We start from the raw sequence: 19,460 nt of genomic DNA, 5'->3' as shown, positions 1-19,460 counted from the left end.
CAGTAGTAATTCATTCCAATTTTATTTTTTGTCTATTAATCTCAAAATAAATAGATGAAAGGGGATTCGGTAATGAGGTCATTTCTGAAATTTTATAAGTATTTTTTTTTTTGGAAAGAGCATGCTTAAAAACATGGGTTTTAGCCATTTTTTAAATAGTTTGAAAACAAATTAATATTTTTTAACAAATATTTTAATTGGTGCGCAGATTGAAATTCATTTTTTACGCTTCTGCACATTGCATTAAAAGCGATGAAATGCCATTCATTGATGCCATTAGCGCACATCGCAAATTATCATAACCTGGAAACGCGGTTGACAGCAAAGCGTAAACATTTAGAGCGGCAATGGAGCAGCACCCCAAAGTACATCACTTGTAACGTCATAAAGACAGCGCTTTATTTCCAGACTCGGACTTTTAAAAAAATTAATAAAAAATAACTGTTGTGAAAGCTTTTTCTGGCTCCACGTTTTTTTTTTTTTTTTGCTTATTCTAACATTTTCAGTGACTAAAAGTAGTATTTTTGACTGTTGGAAACAACCCGATTGAGAAATTTGTGTGGTCGTCAAATTCTTGACTTGAACAATTTTATTTTAGATACCATGTTGCCTTGTTCTAATCCTATTCAAATAGATATTTTTCTACTCTTTTGTTTACGTATGCAAAGGAAAAACATTTTCGCCCTGGCATTGGAAACAACAAATTTGACGCCAATAGATAAAAATCGCCAATTATCCAATTTTCGAAATCTTCCCGTATGAAATGAAGCATCAAAACTCAGTTTATACGTAAAACTTCTGAATAAACAAAATTACTTATAAAACGTCTACTATTATTGAGTAAGTTGCTTCTTCGTCATTAGAAATATAAATTTTCAAGTAACAAATGAACGAACTTTACTCGTGGCAACTGTCCATTCGAAAATACTGGACGTCGCAATAATAGTTCATTTTTAAAAAAAGGTGATTTGTGATTTGGTTATGGTTAAGGGCGGTGCATAATTGATGTCAGACTTTTCAACGTTTTCGACACTCTCCCCCTTTTGTCACAAAGTTTCGCACTTCACCATACCCCATCTTCCTTTTTTCACAGGTCACGCTGCTCTTCATAACGTTTCTATTAAAAAAGGCTTTGTTGTCACATTCTCCCCACTGTATGTTCCTCTTGTCATTTCTTTCCACTCCCTTGTCACAAACTGTTACTATTTCTTGAACTTCACCTTAAAGCGGGACTTCATTCGTAGATTGCCCCTATTTTGTGGTAACCTTAAGCAATTATACATTTCCCTACTCTTTGTTTTCGTATGCAAAGTAAAAACATTTCACGCGCTGCAATTGGTGCCAAAAAATTGACGCCAATAGATGAAGAGCGCCAATTTCCCGATTACCGAAATCTTCCCGAATGAAATGACGCTGCAAAACTCAGATTATACGTAAAACTTCTGGATGAACAATATTTCTTTTTAAAAGTTTAATATTATTGAGTAAGTTGCCTCGACCTCTACCATTAGAAATATAAAATTTCAAACAGTAAAGTGAACGAATTCTTCTTGCTGCATTAAAAATTGTCCATTCAAAAGCACTGGACGTTGAAATAATAGTGCAATTTTATTTTAAAAAATCGTGTTTGTGATTTGTTTACGGTTTAGGGGATAACTGACTGATGCACTTTTCAAAACGTTTTGATCCCTCTCCCCTTTTTCATAAAGTTTCACACTTCACCATACCCCCTCTTCCCATTACTACATGTCACACTGTTTTCATAAACGATCTTATCAAAAAAAGGCTTGATGTCCTCTTGTCATTTATTTCTTCCCCCTTGCCACAGGGGTGGGGGGAGATTCATTCGTCGTCAGCTCCTTGCAAATAGACATTTCTCTAGTCTTTTTTTACGAATGCAAAATAAATATATTTCTCGCCGTGGCATTGGTGCCAACACTGGATAAAGATCGCCAATTTCACAATTTCGAAAATCTTTCTGAATGAAATGATACCGTGAAACTCTTTAATACGTAAAATTTCTGTGCAAACACTATTTTTTATAAAAGTAGGCATGACTGTTGCCGTTAGAAATATAAAATTTCCAACAGTCAAATGAACAAATTCTGCTTGCAGCAACATATAATTGTCCATGCAAAAGCACTGGAATTCGTAATAATACGCCAATAAAAACAAATGCGAGTAGTATTTCATTTCTTTACGCTCAATCGAGAAATGGCAACACCGCAATATTATCCAGCAATTTCTTCACGCTATGTCGCGTGAAAAAGCAAATAAAAATGAATTGTCACCAACTTTTAATTGCTTCTAGCAATTAAAAGTTGCTCCCGCTAGCGCTTCTAGCGGGTTGGCGTTTTCGCTCGGTAAACCGGGTACAACGTGTTTCAAAGTATTTTGCACGAGCTTTCCAACCATACCAAGCTTGAAGCATTAAAATGCATTTTTCGTGTAGAAAAAGCGGTTTAAAAATGAATTAAAACTTAATGTTTCACGCTTCCAACAATGAATTTCAACAATGGAAAAGAGATAAAATTAAACTTTTTGAGTTTCGCTAACTAAAAAACGCTTATAACTTTTTTTTTCTAGTGGATTTAGGTTATTGGACCTTGGGCACTTTGACAATTGTTTCGTTAGGAGTGTTTTTTAAAGACCTTTCCAACCATATCAAATTTGAAAAAATTGGACCATCCGTTCGCGTAGAAAGATCAATTTAGGACGAAAATGCGTTTTTTATTAATATCCCCTTTAATTTCAAAATTCGATTTCAAAAAATTTTATTGATAACACTAAAACTCGGTAATAGCTACCGAACAAAAAAAGAATGTAGGAAATCAGTTCACAAACAGAGGAGAAATCGGTACCGAAAGAAAACGGTTTGCCTATAAATATATTTTTATAATTTTGGCATTATAAGTTAAATTTCCCGTGTATTACGTATATTCATTGGTATTAGTGCATTTAAAACTTTCCCATCGTTGCGCTACCTCTAAATATTGTTGATCCTGTTAAAAATTTGCCTGATTTTTTTTTTTTTTTTTAAACACATAAAAAGGAACCACATTGGTGAGAAGATCATAATTTCATACTTCTAAAATTAGCTGCAGCCTAGTGTAGGAAAGGGTGGCCGCCCAAAGCGGGTAGGCCTTCGTATGCCCCCCCCCCTTCCCCATGGTGTGTAATTGGCGATAAATAAGTATGTCGTGTTTACATGAACACCGCCGAGTTTTAAACAGTCCCAGCGAAGCAACGGTGAAACGGCATGGCGCAACCAAGCTTAAAATTAAAAAAATTATAAATTTCTTTAAAAAAATGAAGTTTTGTAACTTGTGATTAGTCGAAGCCCAGCTTACTTTTTTTTATTGTCAAGAATATTACGTTATTCTGATACCATCCTCCTACAAACTACGATACTCATTTCGTTTGTTTCTTTTTTAAATTTAAGGTTATAGTTATTGAAATAAAAAACATGTCTTCGGGCAAAGCGGGTATAGGATTTAATCATATATTTATTTATATTTTCTTGACTCGTGTGCCGACTTAGATTTTCTATTTAAATAGGATAAGTATAACTTTGAAAAGTGATTTTTTAGGATAGCAGTTAATTAGTCTATTAATTTAGTAAGTTATTTCTTTATGTTTTATAAACAAATGTGCTGACCTTAAATTGGATATGTACAAATTTTTTATATATTTTTTTCTAATGGCAGGTAGAGTTAAATATTTTAATCATTTATAACTTCATATTTGATTGGCAAATGTACCAAACTACAATGTAAAGTTTGATTATAAATAAATAGTAGGTTTGAAATAATACAAAAATCAGTTTTTATTTTGAAGATCAAGAAACCTGCTAGGAAATAAAACCGAAATTGTTGCGATAGAAATCCAAAAACTACAATTTTCGAGCGTTCTTCAAAAACCTACCGGCTTTGAGCCACCCTCCCCTATGTTACTGTAGTAGTCCGAAACCTGGTTAATGTTGACAATTAGCCGATGAACATCAACACTAACATATCAAAGTATAGTTGTACTAAAGTTCAAATATGTTCGGTAAATCACCGTTGTAAGTCGACACTCTTCAATTTTGATCTTTCACGGTAACATAACAACGGTAATAAGTATAAATCGTATACAAATATAATTTTTCTCCTAGTGCATTTTAAGTTGAAAAAAAAAGATACGTAGATTTATTTGCTAAACAAATATTTTTCTGAATACTAAAGACAAAATATAATGTTTTGAAGTGATTTTCTTTACTAATAATAAAGCTGAAAGTTTCTCTGTCCGAGAGGGATGTCTGGATGTCTGTAGGATGTCTGTGACGCGCATAGCGCCTAGACCGTTCGGCCGATTTTCATGAAATTTGGCACGAAGTTAGTTTTTTGTAGCATGAAGGTGTGCACCTCGAAGCGATTTTTCGAAAATTCGATTTTGTTCTTTTTCTATTCCAATTTTAAGCCCATTTTTCATAGAAATTTAATAAAATGGGAAATAATCTTTATATTTATCTTCTTTACTAATAATAAAGCTTAAAGTCTCTCTGTCCGGAGGATGTCTGGATGTCTGGATGTCTGTAGTATGTCTGTAGGATGTCTGTAGGATGTCTGTGACGCGCATAGCGCCTAAACCGTTCGACCGATTTTCATGAAATTTGGCACAAAGTTAGGATGTAGCATGGGGGTGTGCACCTCGAAGCGATTTTTCGAAAATTCGATATGGTTCTTTTTCAAATCCAATTTTAAGAACAAAAATATCATAAAATGGACAAGTAAATTACGAAATTATCATAACGTGGAACCGTAACATGGGTACAAGCCAATTGGCGAGAAAATTCACCATACATTATTTGTAAATATACAGGCGAACCAAAAGACCTTTTAATTGTCTATTACGGGCAAAGCCGTGCGGGTACCACTAGTCAAAAATAAAGTAATGTTTTTACATTTACCTTTTACACTACAGTAAGACAAATTACTGATCAGCCATCAACTGCGCAATGAAATAAACCATTGCCATGACGTCGTGAGTAGTACCATTTCCAACTGAATTTAAGAAAACAATTTTTTTTTAAACTCATTTTCTGTTTTACTAATGCATTATTTCTAAAATGGTTAAATAAAAGGTTGTGTAACTTTCTTCCATTTCAAATAAAGAGATAGAAATTATAAGAAAGCATAAAAAAAAAAAGTTTTTCCCCTCAATTTTCTTGCCCAACGATATTTTATTCATATTTTTTTATTGATTTTTTTCACTGAATTTGCCTATTACATCTCCTTTTCATTTCCTATGTCAAAGAGAATAAAAATCTGAATTTTTGAATGTATTTCGCGTTACAATCAATCATTTACAATCTTGTTTGAAATAAAAGTAAAGAGTGTAACCAAAGAGTGTATAAATAAGTAAGAATTGTTTAAACATAAATTTTACCTTGAAGCAGAGACACTTTCTTAGGAGATTTCAAAAACTAGAAAAAAATATATACAGGTTTAGTATAAAAGAATATCCCGATTTTAAAAATTTATATTTCATAAACTATTACACTTGTCACTATAAATGACACATAAAAATAAATATAAACTGTCCAAGTTTTTTTGAACGTTCGTAACTACTTAAACGTGCACGTTCCGCACCAGCGCAGCCAGAAATTTCTTCTGGAGGTGGATTTTGGTCAAACAGTCCTTACACGTGTATTAACTACTGTGTTAAGATTGACAACAATGTTAAAAGCAAGACATCTGGAGGGGTGTTTTTACCCCCCTTTCACTGCGCCACTAACGTTACGTAACGCTAGATTGGCCGTATGGCCGTGCAGGTGATGATGATTTACCCTATATGCGCTGGCCAGCGAGATCCCTAAATCTAACCCCATGTGATTTTTTTATTAGGTTTCGTCAAAGACAGTGTTTATACACCACTATTGCCTACAACATTGCAAAACCTGAAAGATCGGATAGGTGTAACATTACGAAAAATTGACATTGAAACACTCCAAAATGTATGTTAGATGTGTTGTGTTACAAAAGAAGATTAAATGTTCGATTCATATAGAAATGCACTGACACGGGTGAGGATCGAACTCACGCTGCTTGAGATTACATACTCTGGAATCGGATTATGAGACTCACGCACTGCTAACAGCGCTGCTGAGGCTCACAGCTCTCAACAAAAGCAACGTATAGTAAAGGAACTGAGAGAAGCCGCGCATGCGCTGTATTCCAAATGTCGGTGACGGTGTCGCGAAATGAATGTTTTTTTTCCCCACCTCAAAAATGCTCAGCGCGCCTAAAGCAGTTTTCACTTCAAAAAATAGTTTAAAGGTTGCGTCTGTGATAAAAATAGACATATATGCAGAATTCAAATGATTATGCACATTCAAAATATTCCAACGGTTTCATTCGTGGACATAATGATAAGAGTAAACAGTAAAAGTACAATTAAAAAATGCTTAAAAAAGCAATTTTCTTTAAGGCGGCTGTGGATCGGATTTAAGTAGTACTATGAGGCTCTGAAGGAGAAAAAATAAAAACAAACTGGCTATTTGCTAGAGGTCAACTTGAAATCATATTTTTTTTTTACTTACTATTCATACTTGCTTTTTCTTTGTTCTAGTAATGAAACTTTTTGTCAAAAATACACTAAGATTAGGAAGTTTCGAAATATATATCGAGTTGTTTATCATTACATCGGATAATACCTTAGTACACCGTTAAAATTTAATCATTTTTCAAAATACTTTTAGAAAGTAGTCTTGAATAAGTGCATAAAATGATCGAAAATAGGAAAATAGGAAAAATTATAGTTCAAGATGCAATATGTTTCCTTTTATTTCACCCTATGTAAGACTGATAACCATACATAGTACAGGATTCATCAAACTTTGTCCATCGATAGAAAGGCATTTTTGCACTTCTGATTAGGTGATATTTTTGTGTGTAGAAATTGATCATAACTAATACGGTATTTAATATTGTTTTTTCACTCTGAGAAGTTCTCCCTTCAGAAATATGGGAATGAAAAAAAAATTGAATTAATTTTGTTTATAAAGCTAAACTTCTTTCCTTAGATGAAATCTGTCTCTGTCTCGTCATTTTTGATGTTTCAACACGTTGTTCGACATTGTAAAATTACTTTTTAAAGAACTTTCAGCAAAAAAAAAAAAAAAAAGAAAAAAAAACAGAGAGATAGCGAGAGATCAAAATAACGAGAAGTGCAATTAGAAAAGAAATCTTAAGCAAGTAAAGAAATCTTAAAAAATGTTAAATAATCTGAATTATAATCATACTAAGTTATTAAAGTCAACCATAAAACAAACTAACCATGATATAGTCATTCTTACTTTTCCACCGTAAAATGTTTATTTTAATTGCAAGTATTTCTAAAGAAACCGTTAAAAAAATGTTTAAAAAAGAATAAAAAAAGTCAAGCGATGATTTCAAGAAACCTTAAAAAACCGTTATGTAATCTAAACTATTTTCATAATGAGTCATTAAAGTCAACCATGCCAAACTTACTATATTGTAGTCGTACTAATTCTTCTACTGTAAAATATTTATTTCAATTACAAATAATTCGAAAGATTTTTAATGATTATAAAAAATCAAATGTAGATTTCAATAAAATAAAATGCTTAATTCTATTATGCCTACTTCTTTTGAGCAGCAAATTCATATATTTCGCTTTTGCTTTTTTTTTATTGAGCTAAGCTTTCATAAAATGAACCATCCCTATCCGTGTAATAAATCTAAATATGCTACCATTCCAAAGTACTTAGCAAATCTGATAGAAAGAGAGTACATTGGAATGCTCTATAATAAAATATTCTCATTGCATCTACTCACGCAAATGGCCTGAAGCTATTTAGTTCCACTTGGTTAATGCGCTTCGAGATTTAAGCGATGAAAATAAATTTTTATGGTAACTAACAGCGCAGAAATGGCAACACTATTTAAATCTCAAAGAACGAGGTAAAAAATGATCTTTCAGATAACGACGTGCCGTGACGGCAGACGTTAAATTAATTTAATTTCCGAGCATTAGAGTTCCAAGAGGAAAAATAGTACTTTCGAAAATATCCTTAAAATATGTTTAAGACTTGAGAGTATTGAATAAATAAATTATTAGCGCTATGTTTTAAATTTAAGTATTGATATAGTTTGCAAAGCCCAGAAAGATTCTTTTTTCCTTTTTTTGCTAGGAGCGCATTTTTGTTGTTTAGTTGATTTAAGGGTTAAAAGTTTAGTTGTTGATAATGTATGCTTTCCTTTCGATAATGTTCGAAGAATAATATTTATCTTCTTACCTTCCACCAAAAAATGAATGTTTTACTCTATATTAAATTACATACGTTGGAAGGTTTTAATAAGTTGTAGTGTGAGGGGAATTGTAAACTATCTTCGACGAAATTTAAATTTTATATTGAGCAGAGGAATAAGACATCGAAATAAATTCCTTCTTCTGCGATTTGCTTTAGAATATATTCTATGTAACGTAATAGCAGTTCTGAGTTGCAGTTTGAGTTCCTGGTATAATACTTTGACATGGGAATTATTTTCTGTAAAAGACTTTCTAAAAAATAACCCCAATTCTAAAAATTGTTGATTGCAATAAAATCTTTAAAGATCAAAGTAATTTTAAACCATTAATAAATGATTTGTTAGTAAATTGAAGATTCTACAATAAAGTCTTTATTAATTAAAAACAGCTTAGAAATTACATTAAAAAAATATTATTTGATAAGTTTTCAGACAAAAAGTGATGAGTTATTTAAAATATTTACGAATTTCTACAGCTATGCTTATAAATTTTCTTACATTTAATTCATTTTACTTTCGAATGAATCAGAAAGAATTTCGGATTTGATGACTCATCAAAATATTAAGTGAAATAAGATTAAAGCAAAACTTTGATTCCCCGCCCCCCCACTTTTCAATAGAAAAGCGTGGCTCTGATATTAAATCAGCTTTTCTTGTTATTTTAGAAAACGGGGGAGAAAATCAAAAGCATTCATTCGTTCGAAAAATAAAGTTGATTTCAAATTAAAAAGCAATTTCTGAAATTCAACTAAAATTAGTTTTAATGTTATTATCTTTTTTATAGAACTTCAAACTTTAAAGACCTAACTTGAATTGCTCTTCAAAGTCTGTATTTTTGTGATTTTTAAAGTAGTAAACATTTTCTTTCAATAATGGGAAGAACTTTGAATCCTGAATAAGTAGTTACAAAGGTAAGGTTAAATATTTCTTTCCTTGTGTCTTAATAATAAGATATGCACAGCATTGCATAAAATTAGTTAGTCATATACAAAATAGCTGTGCATGAAATATTTCAGTTAAAATTTTCTAGATTATACATACAGTTAGCATAAAATAATATCCCGGTTTTAAAAGTTTTTATTTCATAAACTATTACGCGTATCACTATAAATGATACATAGAAATAAAGATAAACTGACCAAGTTTATTTTCATTCACAAATGATTCCTATGTAGAGAACCTCAGCAGCGCTGTCACCATAGCACATGAGTCTCATAATCCGATTCCAGAGTATGTAATCTCAAGCAGCGTGAGTTCAATCCTCACCCATGTCAGTGCATTTCTTCTCCAGAATAAAATATTTTTTTAACTTATACAATATTTTTGATGTGAAAATTTCTTTAGACGCTTTGGGCTTTTTTTCCCAACGCAATGAAACCCGAAATATCTAGCATGCCTCAAAATTCGAATTCCCTGGCATGCTGGTCCACAGCATGTCGGCTCTTTTCGGCATGTCGGCTAAAGCGGGGTAATACAGTATATTGATTACGTGGAAAGTTTAGTATGTGTATTGTTTATCATTTTTATTCTTGGAAAATTGAAAAACACAAACTAAGAATTTATTTTCAAACATTTCCTACATTTGCATCAATGTTTACTTTATAAGCGAACTGAAATAGACCATACCAAATTGTACATAATTAATGCTCGGATTGCTGATAAACGTAAAAACCGGATGGTAGCTGATATTTTGAATTTACAAATTATAAATTTCAACTTTTGAAACTACAATTAGTTTTGAATGAAAATTAAACGCACAAGATAAATATTTATTTTTAAAAAATTACATTCGAAGCAAATAATTCCATTCGATTTCAGGAATTTGTCGGGTTAATTTTGTTTTTATAATAAAGCACACAAAGAAATCAAATGTACTGTATCAAAATATTGCATTACTAGAATGAATTACAAGAAGAATGTAAATACTACATCAATTATTCTTCTTATTTTAGATGCTTATTATGCTCTTTTCTGAGAAAAGAACAAATTATAACCAACATGCGACTTTTTTATATACATTTGCAGTTGCTTAAAATTTTTTAGTGTCCCGTTTTGAGCAAATTAGTAAATTAATAAATAAATGGTCACCTTAACGATAACGCTTGGAACATTGGAATTTTTTTTTTTTTAAAAAGGTCACGAAGGAACTTTAGATTCGAAACGAATAATTCCATTCGATTTCAAAGATTTTTAGGGTTAATTTTGTTCTTCGATAGTAAAACTTATTTCCCCAAACCCATATGAAAAAGAACCAAATAACAATAATAAAGAACAAAGAAAAGTGGAAAAGATATGCAGGAGAAGATAAAACCGATATGATTAAATTTTTCCATTCCCAAACAGTTTTGTGAAATGGTTCTTTCCTTCTTCGGAGTAGATGCATTTATTCAAATTCTTTTTCCCGCTCATTTTAAAAACAGTCTTTTATTATTTATTTCTATCCGCGAAGATATCAGAGCTGACATCTTTTCTTCCGTTAAGGACTTTTTCCGTCGCTGTAAGAGCGAATTTGAATTGAATAGCGTCTCCAGTCGGTTTTCTTTTCGTTTTATAACCTGAAAACAGAATATGATGGGTTAAAGAAGAAGAAGAAGAAAATTCTGCGATTGTGGTTTACCATCTTCATAATAATCAGTTCTGGTTTTGCCGTTGTATGAATTCTGTTATTACAGGCTGTCTAGTCGGAATGCCTTAGAAAATTTCCTAGCATTTTGTTGTCTGAGAGCAGCTTAGGTAAATTAAGAAAAAAAATCTAACCACCATTCATACGCTGCAAATTGAGCTGAGATATCAGAAATAAAGTCATTTTCTAAGTCACTTCAAAAAATTTGGCGTTGAAAAATTAGGAGTGAAGCACAGTTATTATGCATATTAAAAACAATTATCAACAAATTAGAGAAATGATTTCTTTTTGGTACACTAATGGAATGCTAATAATGTAATGTATCCAAAAATAATTTCATTGAAAGATGAATTGAGGCAGTGAGAAGCAAAGGGATATAAGTGGACATATTGAAAACGCGTTTAAAGTTCCAATCCGAGGCAGGCTTTCAATGAATTCTTTTTTTTTTCTAAATAAGTAGCACCTACCAAGGCTACTAGTAGGGGAATGTGGGGCAAAGTGAAATGGTTAAGATGAGTGAGCTTTTTCAAAATGAGCAAATTGGACTTTCGTTTTGCAAATTACAGTATATAAAAAAAGAACATTATATTTTACAATAAAACTTGCATTGAAATAGTATTTTTTATATTATCACATTCTATGATTTTCAGAGTTAATATTTTCTTAATTTGAGTAGGCTACATGTGTTACTACGTAGTTAAAATGTTACTAGATGGGGGGAGGGGGCTAAAAACAGAGTAAATATTTCAACCATTTCACTTTGCCCCGCTATTTCACTTTGCCCCACATTCCTCTACTATGTCTTGCCCCAAGACAGAGAAGAGGTCCCCTATACTATTTGTGCTGGTTATTTCCAAATTCTTAAATTTGTCATTCACACATCCCTTTGCTTCTCACTGCCTCAATTGTTTCAAACTTCAGTCAACAGACTTATAATTGTGATCTTAAGCATTACTTTAGCATCAACTTTTCAAATTGTGTTTAAAAAAGCATTAAGGTTGTTTGAAGAATGACTTTATTTTCTGCTTTTCAGAGCAGTTGAAAAATCGAGCCCGCTTAAACGAATGCTGTCGGTTCCAACGTATAATATTCCACTAAGCAGACGGTGTGATTATGCGGGGAAATGTTCTTTACATTACCAAACTAATAAAACCTCTATAAAAACGTAATAATAACTCGTGAAAAAAGAATGAATGTTAGTGGTTAAAACGTTTTGAAACAAGCTCAATAAACAACATTGGATGTTTTTATCATAAATACTGACGAAATTTTTAAAAATGTAAGTAATTTTAAACTTAAGTTACAAAATTTTTGTTTTGGCATCCTTTCTCTACTTTGCTTTTTGAAAAGTCAATAATTTTGGATGAGGGTTGCTTACTCAAAATGATGTGGGAACACTTTTGCATCACGTTTTTCAAACTATATAAAGAATAATATAATCCCCATTTAGATTTTTAAATTATCCATAAAGATGACCTAGTCAAAGAAAAACTTTAACATTCGAAATCCCCCAATTAGTGCTTCCAATATTGCCATAAAAAAATCCATCCTTTTTTTTTTCTTTTCATGTCGTTTATTCATTTATTATTATTATTATTATTATTATTATTTTAATTTGTTCAACAAAATTTCACTCACACAAGCAGATTACGCATTCGGTTACAGATGGTTTTATTCTTAAGCGGGACATTTGTTTATCCGTTACCTGACTAAGCGAACCTGGCAGAATATGAATGGTGATCTATTTTTCCCTCTTAAAACTGTTTTAAGCTCGGTTCTAGTATTTTAACCGATTGTTTAATTTTTACACTTCTAGTCTAAATGCATATTTTGAAAAATTTAGGTAGGCATATGTTCTGGTTTTGTCGTGCTTTAAGTGAAATTATACGAAAAATTTCAAATTCTTAAATTATAATGCAATTATTTGATAGTAAATTAGCTTATATATTAATTTGAGAAACATTATTTATTAATTACAAGTTATTCTTTTGAATATTAAACCAGTAGATCCTAACCAGCAAAAATCGTGGTGACTCTAGTGCGGTAAGGTATTGAACCAATTCTATCAGAAATCATAGTGTGGAACAGATGCAAGATTGTTCTTTACTTTTGTGTAAAAACAAATTAAACTTTAAAAAAAAAAAAAAAAAAAAAAACAAGAGAGAGAGAGAGAGAGTTTTTCATCGCAGAAAATGCGTGTCGAAATCACTCAAATATTATTTCCCCTTTTTTTTTCATTGGAAAAAGTTTCAGAATTTCGAAATCGGGAGACGTTCTATTTACTCATTGAAGCACTTTTACCATAATTCTTCTCCAGCTAGAGACTCTTTCATGTTTATAGTATTTGATGCAGAGCGGAAATAACAATAAAAAATGAAATAGCGGAAGAAAATGCAGTAAAAAGTTAGATGAAAAGGGGAAACTGATATTATTAAATTTTCTCCACCGGAGAACCCATTTCGCAAGAACTTGTACTGCTCTTCCACCTGCAAGTTCTTCCCTCCTTCATACTTCGAAAGTATTTTTTCCATTTATTTTTTCCCTCGCACTAATTTTTACCTTTGCAGTAGGGAGCACATGTCAGATGCGTTGTTAAACGTGATGCGTGTCACTGGTAAAAAGTTACACGTAAATGGTCTTGGGTCAAATAGATAACTTAATTGAAGTTTCTTTGATAATTTTTATTAAATTTGATCTTGATTTGTGTATGTGTACAAAGGGGTACGCCGATGAGCAAATTGGCCGATTACTGATTACCGATTAATCGGCTGTTTGTAATTGGATATTTTTTAGGATAATGCAATAATTTGAAGGTGTGAAATCCGTAACTTTGACTATGACGTTAGGAAGGTTGACAACACTAAAAGAGAGCTCCTTTTTTTCGGAAACTTTTATTTAGCCGTTACTTTCTGTACTGCTTCCATTTCCGATGCGTTTTTTAAGCATTTGATGTTTCTTTCAAAAAAAAAAAAAAAACCTTAACCAATCGCAAAGAAAGCGGTAACTTCAGTACGAATAATAGCTTTTGTTATTGTCATTAAAAAAGCATCACGACTTTAAAGTTCAATAAATGTTAGTGCAGTTAATTCCACAATCTACATTTTGTAGATCAAATAAAATCCACTTCAGCATTGCATATGTCTACGCATTCAACTAAAATATTATAGACAAAATAAATCAACTAAAATATTGTAGACAAAATAAATCAAGATATATTGAATTTCAAGTCGTTTTCAGTCTTAAGAATTTGACTCGGGCTCTAAACAAATCGTATAAGTAATTATTCGCGTAAACATTGTATACAACGTAAATATTAAGAACTTAATTTTCAGCCATTCGAATAAGATTCGCACTCGAATCAAATTATATAACATAAGCATTTGAGTAAATATCTTGTACAAATTTATTATTAATATTTGAATTTAGCTGCTATAATTAGTTTCGTGCTCTAATCAAATTATATAAGCAGTAATTCAGGTGAACATTTTATGTAAGTTTTTTTTTCGGTTTAATTTTTAGCCATTAGAATTAGACTCGTACTCGAATCAAATTGCAGAAGTAACCATTCTAGTAAGCATAATGTACAAATTCAATTTTCAGCCGTTAGAATTGAACTCGTACTCCAACCAAATAAAAAAGTAGGGGAAAGTCGGGCAAAGTGAAATAACGGTGCAAAGTGAAATGGTGAAATATTTGCTCCACTTTTAACGCCACTTACCTTGCAATATTTTGACCATGTAATAATATATATATAGAGGTTATTCCAGTCAAGAAAAAATAACCTCTGATAATACAAGCAATTTTCAAAAATGGATACTCAAATTGTAATATTTTATTGTAAATCAAAATATCAAATGATCAAGTTCTTCTTATTAACATTTTAAACCATAATGGGGACCTTCTAATAGTCAGTGCAGAATTTATTTTATTAATATTTAGCTCATTTGTATTCTTAATATTTTTACAATTAGTTAAGTACATGCAAGGCAAAGTGAAATAGTTCCTTTCGTTTACTCATTCCGTCATTTACTAAACCACTTACGCATTCGTTTATTAACTAATTTATTTACATTCATTTATTTTATAATTCCCTTACTCATTCATTCATTCACTTATTTTCTAATTCATTCACTATTTTATTCACTCATTTATTTTCCCTCGTGTATTAATTAAGTAACTTAAGTATTTATTTATTAGTTTACAGTTTTATTATCTTTTTATTTATTCAATAATCCTTTTACTTTAATCCTTTCATTTGTTCAAAAATATTTTTCACAATCGAATAGAAAATCCTTCATTCGAAAAATATTTCATTTTTCACTTTGCCCCATGAAAAAAAAAGAAAGAAAAATTTCCTTTTTTTTATTTTTGAAGGCACAATTTAACTGCCAAAAATAAAAAATAATGTTTCAATGCAAGTTTTATTTTTAAATGCAATGTTCTTTGTTTACGTACTGTAGCTTTCAAAAACAATTTTAATTTGTTCATTTTGAAAAAGCTCAGTCATCTTAACTATTTCACTTTGTTCCACATTCCCCTTATTATTCGAGTAAATCGAGTAAACATCTTATACAAATTTATTATTAACAGTACTTTAATTTTTAGTTGTTGGAATTAAGACTTGTACACGAATCAAATCATACAAGTAATCCTTCTAGTAAACATCGTATACAAGTTTACTATTTAGAATTTAATTTTCAGCCATACGAATAAGACTCGTACTCGAATCATATTTAAAAAAAAAATGCAAGCGATCATCGCATTCAAATTAATTATTAAGAGTTTGATTCATAAATTAAGTTCAACTGCCAGCGCTTCTATTGTTCAAAAAGAAAAGATTTAATGACAAGATGTTAAACAAAGCCTGAGTAAAATAAATTGTTCATTATTGAGAGATAATAATTTACTTTGTCACTGAGCTGCAACAGTTATGACATCACTTAGGCGTGTCCAATATTAGCCAATGAAATGAAGTTTCGTTCGTATGCTTTGGGCCTCAAGTAGCAGCTTTGTGATATAAATAACCCAATCACGTGACACACGCCGTGAGTAGATGAAAAGAATCTGAATTGCTTTCACGTAAATTCGACATTTCGTTTTGGGATCACGGTGAAGAAAATATTATCAACAGCGCGTTCCTGCATGATTGGAATGTTTAAGTGTATGACGAAACTGAATTGTTTGTTCATCTGAGTTTTATTTCTAATTCAGTGGATGATGAAATTGAGAGAAATTTGTTTGGCCTTTTTCTCCCCGCCTACTTATTCCATACTCCCTTTTCAATATTAAAGTTTTAACATTTTTATACTGCCTTCACCATTCGAATTTTTTGAATAGAACATTTGATCCTCAAAATTCAGAAACGAACGAAATGCTCCTTTTCAAATTTCAAGTACGTAGCCGCAAATTGTTTCTTGCTAAATTAAATCACAAAATTAAATTCAAAGGCAAAGATAGAATGAAGTCATTACTCATTACACAATGATGGTTATAAAAATAAAATAAATAAAAATAAAAAAGAAAAAAAAAACAAGTTTCCCGTATTGGTGTGGAAAGTGTAAACTATTTCAAATATCACTGAGTTACCCGCAGTGAAACTAGGCAAAAATCAGGATCTTCAATATAGCAAAGTTACAAAAATATCTCCAACTTTTCGTTCAAATTTTATTTGGAAGAAAAACCTGTTATTGATAATTATTTTGTTTTTAGTTTGCATAAATTTCATCTTTATAGTATTCTCATCAAAAAACATAAAAATCCTCTTGTACGACCGAAAATCACACGGAGCTTTTAGAAGAAGTAACGAAGCACATTATGAGACACTAACAACAAAAGAGAAACAAAAAAGGAAGTAGTTAACTAACAATTAAAGTAGTTGGTTAGTAACTTTAACAAAAGTTAAGAGCTCTAGGGAGTAAACTGATGTAAACTTAATGGTCATTTAATATCAATGTCGTCAAGAGTTTAAATTTTAAGATTTTTCTTCCACTATAGAATTTAGAGCATAAAAATAAACATTTTCAACATCCTTTTTACCATGGAGAGAATTTGGAAGGGAGTTTGATCTGACCAGTTAAAATTTCTATGACCTGGTCATTTGGTGATTTGAACGAACTGTAAGTAAAAGAGTATGTGTCAAGATTAAAAATTTGAAGATAACAATTTGAAAACACAAATGATGATGGAAAGTAACATCTGTTTCGTGGAAACAGATGGTAATAATAGCCCAGGTAAGTGCTGTTACACATCATTGACGAAGCTTTCTCAGAGTTTGAAACCAGTTTTTGCTAAAACCTTGTTTAACTTCGTAAAGGATTTTGTGAAAGCGAGATTTTTGTAGATAATTGCAAATATAACACGCAAGGACAACGTGATGCCATGTCAGGCTAGTAGGAAACTAGGACTCCGTACCTTAAAGAGACCCCTTGCAAAACCAATTTTTTAAATTTGACAAGTTTTGTGGAGGAGGGGGGCCCAACAACCAAAATCACCTTGGCTCTTGGTGGGCCCTGATGACAAGCAAATCATCTGGAGGATTTTACATTTTTGTTTAAAAAAAAACATCCCAAAACCTAACTGAGAAGATAAATTCAATAATAATAATAATAATAATAATAATAAAATGAAACTCCCTAAAAAAGACAAAAATGCATAACTTCGAAAAAAACAAGTAAATGTCATTCAAATATGAAGTTTTGCAACATTTCCATCAGTAGTTTGATACATTTCCATTAAACTCGAATTATTTCAATTTCCAATTTAAAAAAATCGAACTCAATTGATAACCTTCAAGAATCAACCATTTTCTATTTGATTTCTTCCTAAAACGATAGAGCTATTTTCAGCTTCTTTTTACATTCAATTTCTTTTTTCTAAATTAGCCGAAGATGAGCACAGAGGAAAAAAAACACTTTTAATGACTTTCACAAAACAGAATTTACCTTTGATGTTTTCACCCCGTGGCTGTAGTTATTTTGAAACTATTCCTTTAAGTTTCTTCTCTTAAAGATAAATTTATTTCCGTCGTATTTTTCTGGTGCGCAATATTGATTTTTCTTTTGCGCAAACCGAGCTCATGATTTCTTTGCTCTCCCAGTATAAAATAAATCATCCGCCAGAACCAATGCTCAGCTGGATGTTTCAAAAAGAAATTGCTCTTGGGTATAAAGTAAAGTTATTTTGACTGTTGAATATAATAAGAGAACTCTCAATAATATCTGAATATTGTTTATTTACAGATGTTCTCGAAAGATTCTGTAATAAAAAAATTTCAAGCTCTAGCGATAACTGTAAACTTTGATATGGATACTTAAATTATTTTTTCCTTGTTTTATTACTTATTTTAGAAGTATTATTTGTTTATTTCGATTTCATTTTTATTATATTATTTTTCCGTTTATTCGGCGTTTATATTTCTTTTTTAGTTTTCATTTCATCATTATTATTATTTATTTGTTTATTTGATTTCTTTTTTACTATCATTTGGGATTTATTCTTATTATTTTTTCATTTGATTAAGAAGGGAAGAAATTAACTTTCAATGCAAAAATAAAAAGAATAATAAACGTGTAATTTCAGTTGCGATATGTTTCACTAAAGTTTGATTTATTTTCTTTATCATTTGTTTATTTGGACCATTTTCAGCAAGATTATTTTTGCTTACTTGGGATACATTTGCATTATTTGTTTATTTCTGTTTTATTATTAACGCTATTTATTTATTTGGGTTTATTATAATCTCAATTATTCAAGAAATAAGAGTTTATCCTGTCAAAAACAGTTAATGAAACTTCAACGAACAATTTTCATTCCGTTAATCGTTGATTATTTTTATTGATTTCTTATTTAGTCAGGCTCAAATGTTACATTTTTGTTTTCATTATCGTCATCGCCTTCATCAAAATTATCATCACCACCTCAGATGTTACTCTTTCAATATCAGTAGTTTTTTCTAATTCATACAACGGATTTGATCTCAGCTCAGATCTGGCAAATTTCTTTTAAAATAAAACGAACTCTAGCGAGTCATTCTATAGGCATCTTACTCTATTCTTTACAGCAAGCATTTAATTGTGTGTGAGTCCAAAAATCCAATTTAATTTATCCACTAGAAACAAAATTTTTAATCTTTTAATATTTTATTAATATTTAACGAATAAATAAACTAGCTAAAATTTCCACAATAAATTGTATTTATTGGTTTTATAAAATGCATTTCTTTATTAGATTTCCCGTAGTTATTCCGTATCAATTAGGTTTTTCTTTCATTTTATTCCAAACGTATGAATACCTTTAAATTACCAAGCGCATATTCAAAAAATCATTTTTTGAAAATTTATCACAAAAATTGTGAAGTCAATATATTTTTTATTGAAATTCTTGAAAAATTCCAGCTGAAAAATCAGACATATCTTAAATTGATATGCAAAAAAAGAATAAGTACAAATAATATTGTTTGAAAACTTTATAATTAATTGTTTCTGACAATGACTGAAAAGAAAACAAAATAAAACTAACTGGTAAGT

General features: G+C 30.7%; 1 protein-coding gene across 1 annotated transcript in view; it reads right to left on the bottom strand.

Moving 5' to 3' along the window:
* The window catches only part of LOC129229880 (origin recognition complex subunit 4-like), a 44,618-nt gene extending 26,719 nt beyond the window's left edge, over window positions 1-17,899 (bottom strand). Inside the window, exons 1-2 of the mRNA XM_054864259.1 lie at window positions 17,877-17,899; window positions 5,428-5,464 (exon numbers count right to left, since the gene is read on the bottom strand). The gene's annotated coding sequence lies outside the window, so the exon portion shown is untranslated. The remainder of the gene's footprint in view (window positions 1-5,427; window positions 5,465-17,876) is intronic.
* Window positions 17,900-19,460: the final 1,561 nt, after the last annotated feature.

This window comes from Uloborus diversus, chromosome 9 (genome assembly GCF_026930045.1).
Source record: "Uloborus diversus isolate 005 chromosome 9, Udiv.v.3.1, whole genome shotgun sequence".
Lineage (NCBI taxonomy): Eukaryota > Metazoa > Arthropoda > Arachnida > Araneae > Uloboridae > Uloborus > Uloborus diversus.
This window is presented reverse-complemented; position numbering and strand designations above follow the sequence as displayed.